Source organism: Triticum dicoccoides, chromosome 5B, assembly GCF_002162155.2.
Source record: "Triticum dicoccoides isolate Atlit2015 ecotype Zavitan chromosome 5B, WEW_v2.0, whole genome shotgun sequence".
In the NCBI taxonomy this organism is placed as follows: Eukaryota; Viridiplantae; Streptophyta; class Magnoliopsida; order Poales; family Poaceae; genus Triticum; species Triticum dicoccoides.
In genome coordinates, this window is record NC_041389.1 from 95,987,356 (window position 1) to 95,991,938 (window position 4,583).

Consider the following 4,583-nt stretch of genomic DNA (forward strand, 5'->3'; position numbering starts at 1 on the left):
GTGGCATTTCTTTTAAAGCCCTTTTTGTGGTGTCACTCAGACGCCCGACCGTGGCATTTCTTTTAAAGCCCTTTATGTGGTGTCGCTCAGACGCCCGACTGTGGAATTTCTTTTAAAGCCCTTTATGTGGTGTCGCTAAGACGCCCGACTGTGGCATTGCTTGTTATTTGTTTCATAAATTTTAATACTACAATGTTATTGCATTTTTATAAATAACTTGCTTGCACGCATCTGAGTTTCATTTATCTTTTGTGACTGACGTCATGAGCATAAAATATTTTCAGCACATCATTGTTATATTATACCTGTGTTCATAATGTTTGCGAGTACATTCAAAGTACTCACTGGCTTGTCCCTGGCTATTGTCTTGGCCAGATTATTCTTGCACGGAGAGGAGCGACGCGATGCCAGCCCTAGAACCCACACAATGGAGACAGCAGCCTCGCGAAGATAGGAATTAACCTGGTCAGCTGTTCCCGTGGGAAATGGAGTCCCATAGACACTGATGTTTCACAACCCGCTTCCGCCATCAACCACTAGAAACCATTTGTTTTACTCATAGGCCAGAATGGTCTTGTACTACATATTTTGTATTTTGCTTGGAATTTCTGTATCAAGTTGGAGCCTCTTCAGCTAACAGTAATCCTGGGGCTGATGAGCACGACGGTCTTTTCTGGAAATTTATTACCCGGAAAACCCGGTCGTGACACCCACCCTAGGATTTTTGGTCGTCCCAGGCCCCAATTCCCCTCTGTTTTGCTGCGCGCTTTCGATCTCTACTCGCCCCCAGCCGGCTGCCTTGCCGGCAACTTGCCGTCCCCAAACGACATGACTCTAGGAGGATACGCCGGACTAACAGGAGGTCAGGAGCCGCTCGCCCAACAGCGTCACCGCTACCCGGATGCGCCGCCGTGCCTACCTTCCTAGTCCCTTCAGGCCTCAGGCGTGCAGCACCCACCAATCCAACCCGATTTATCCTGAGATACATCCTCAACACTCAGCAGCCACTCCTCATCACCCATTTTCTAATTGATTCATTACTCATTAGGCAGGACTTTCATTAGGGTTTGTTGTGTGCTCAGTGCTACCTACACTTAATGGTTCTTATGTATTTCGGTAATCTTTAGTACCTCTAAAGTTCACAGGGTTTTCAAAATTCCGGCCCTCGGAACAGACACTAGTCATTTTGGATTGTTGGTCGTAGTGACATTGACCCAGATTACTACTGCAAGCCAGGTTTGTTGACAATTTTACTTGTCTTTCTTACCCATTTGATATAATATCCAATTATTCACGTCGATTAGTTGCAAACAATAAGTGCTAGACAAACTTCTTCATTCAGATTTTGGACAGTCTCTTACTGCAGTTACAATTCTGCATACTTGTCCTAGTAAGCTCACAAGTAAATGATTGATTCACTACATTATGCTTGCCTTGTCATATTTGTTGTCAATATTCTTTTAAGGTGGACCACCCTGTTTCTAAATACTGGAACCGTAGACATGAGTGAATAGTATTTCTCTATGTGATCTCTTCCATCATGTGTGGGCAATGAACACTGCATTGTATAGAAAGAAAGTGTCATTTCCAGCTTTTACATAGGTTTTGATCTTTTACATGGAATACAATCTGCCTACTTGCTTTGTGTCGCACTACCAACACTCCACCTTTGAAGCTAAACATTATGCCACTCATAATTCCTTAGTTTATTTGTTCAAATACGAATTTCATATGATTCTAATGTTCCTACTTCAGTTTTGAAATGTGTGGTTGCCTGTTATAGAGACATAAGGGGGTTGTATTTCTGTGTGTGGTCTAGTCAGCATGGTTGGGGGGGTGAACTTTGCATATGCAGGGGTTTATAGGGAGACACTCTTCGAGTTGAATCTGCAATGCATTCCATAGATAATCTGACTACTTTTTATGTTTTCATGAATCTCAGATTCTGAACAGCATCATAATGATTATGAGCTTGCGCGCATGAAAAGAATAAAGCAGAACAATGCCATGGCTGTCAAACTTGGCATTAAGGGACTGAAATCAAGTCTGGGTGCAATGCAATGCAAACGCTCTCCACCTACAGATTCATGCTCAGAATATGATCCTAACAGTGATTCTGAGCTAGAGGGAGACCTAAGTCAATGTTGCTCCCTAGTGGAGGAGTCAGAGGAAGATGCCCTATCTTATTCACCCATCAAGGTGCTTGCTCTAACTTTCCAAGGTTACATTGGTCTCACATATCTTGCAACTCATGCTTTGCATTGCTTCTACTTTATTGAACTGCCATTAGCTTAGTTTACACATCGTGTATGTGAATACGCCCTGCCTATCCATTTTCAGTACATATTCCATCTGTCATCATACCGTATTTATCCATTCAAATGTTGTTCTTGTGTATCAGACATTCAAAAGGAAGAGGGCGATTGCTGATCGTGGAGGAGCACAAGCAAAGTATTTGGAAAAGGTAGTGGCACCTGATAAATCAAATAGCCCATTAAGTGTAGTTGCAATATCACCTGACCCACAAAACACCCCAACTCTAGCAGACTCTAGCCCTACTACACTGGTCATTTCTGATGCCCAACCTCAGCAGACCCCAACTGCAGCAAACAATATGATTATGCCAGTTGACATAGCACCAGCTCTACGACGCAAAATCCCCATTCCAGCAAAGAGTACACCAAATCCAGTTGCCAAATCCCTTTTCGAACCAGAGAGAGCCCCAATTGCAGCAAATAGGACCCCTGTTCCATTTCTTCCCAGTTTAGAAGACGAAGCTTACGTTGTTGTCAGGAACTTTGTGCGTATCTTTCCTTCATGGAAAGATCATACCGCAAACACAGAACAATTTCCAGTCTTCCTCCGCAACTTACGCGTAAGTAATGTACTAATGTTATTCATGGTCATTACTGCATATGTTTCTGCTAACAGAAGACACAAGATTTCATTCTTTTAAATAGGCGAGAGGCAAACTAGATTGTGAAGACGAGCAAGGGTTGGTTGCGCTTTTCAAGCACTTGTTGATGAAGTATCGTTCCTACCTGAGGCAAGCGCACTTCGATGGCAAGCCTCTGAATGAAATTTCTGTAAAGTCTTCGGTGCTACATTTATCCGGCAGTGACTGGAATAATCTTGTTACACATTGGTCTCGGTTGTAGTGTAAGGTACTGTCTATGATATCACATCACAATTTGAACTACATTTCTGCATTTGCCTTAATGTCTCACTTGTACGAAAACTGTTAGTAGAAGAACATTCGTTCTCAAGGGACCACAGAATCTCGCTACTATACTGCACACTGCATTGCTCTTGTGAGTACCTCTTACCCTGTATAACCATACTTACTTTCATAGTTGTTTGATTATGTAGCATCACTGCACATGTTAGCCTCGTAATTGTCCATTTGGTGGACATTATAAGATCCGTATGGACTCTTACATAAATTTAGAATCAACCCAATGCTTCTGAAGAGGTTTAGCTCTGTAGTCCTCTTGTAAGGACTGAACGTGGTCTATCACTATACTTACATTAACAGCTACTCCCTCCGTCCCATAATATAAGAACGTTTTGTACAGTACACCAGTGTTCAAAACACCCTTGTATTATGGGAAGAGGGATTGGTTCATTGTGTAGCATTCTGCATCTTATCTCCCTTGCCCACCATTTACTAAAAAAGATCAGATCTATATTTAATCTTACCAAGAAGTAGAATACACAGACAATACCAGTGCAGAAGTGTAGCCCATTGCTCTTGTCAGTACATTTTGTCCTGTAACGCTTGTACTTCCAGGGATTGCACTACAAAAAAATACACTTCCGTGATGATACGTGTTTGTCACAATAGGTCGCGTTTTTTGTCATGCATGTACATCCATGATGATTTTATGACAGAATCAAGATAGTCATACCTGTGCTATCATAGAAGTGTTCCATGACATTACCAAAATTATCATCACGGAAGTGTCCACTTCCATGATGATAAATCGCGCGTCACAGAAGTGCTCTCGTCAAGGGTGACCGACACGTGGCATCCACCGTAACGAAACGCCGTTAAGCTATCAGGTCGGGTTTTGGATCCGATAACCCGTTAACAGCCCCGACCAATGGGGATTTTCCACGTGTAAAATCATCATTGGCTGGAGGAAACACGTGTAGGCTCATCGTTAGGACAGATGTCATCCACTCATTGGACAGAAGGCGCCTATGATACGTCGACACGTGGCACAGCCCAACAGTGGCCCATTCCTGTGAAAAGGCCGACCCATTTGACTTGGTCAAAGGTGGCGGGCCGGCCCATGGAAAGCCTGTTAACGGCATGTTCGCATATAGCCCATTTACAACCCGCTAACCCAAGGCCCATTACGCCCTATCCGAATTAGGCCCAATAGCGACATCTGGGCCATCCAATATGATTCCAGCCCGTTTTCACTTCTGGCCCATGTATGGCCCATGACGTCTTTCGGCCCATATGAGGCCCTTTGTAACTCTTGGCCTATTAACGGCCCGTGGTGAAACTCACCCGTAATGAACAGTGTATCACTTTACACCCATGAACGGCCCATGGTGAAACTGGCCCGTAATGA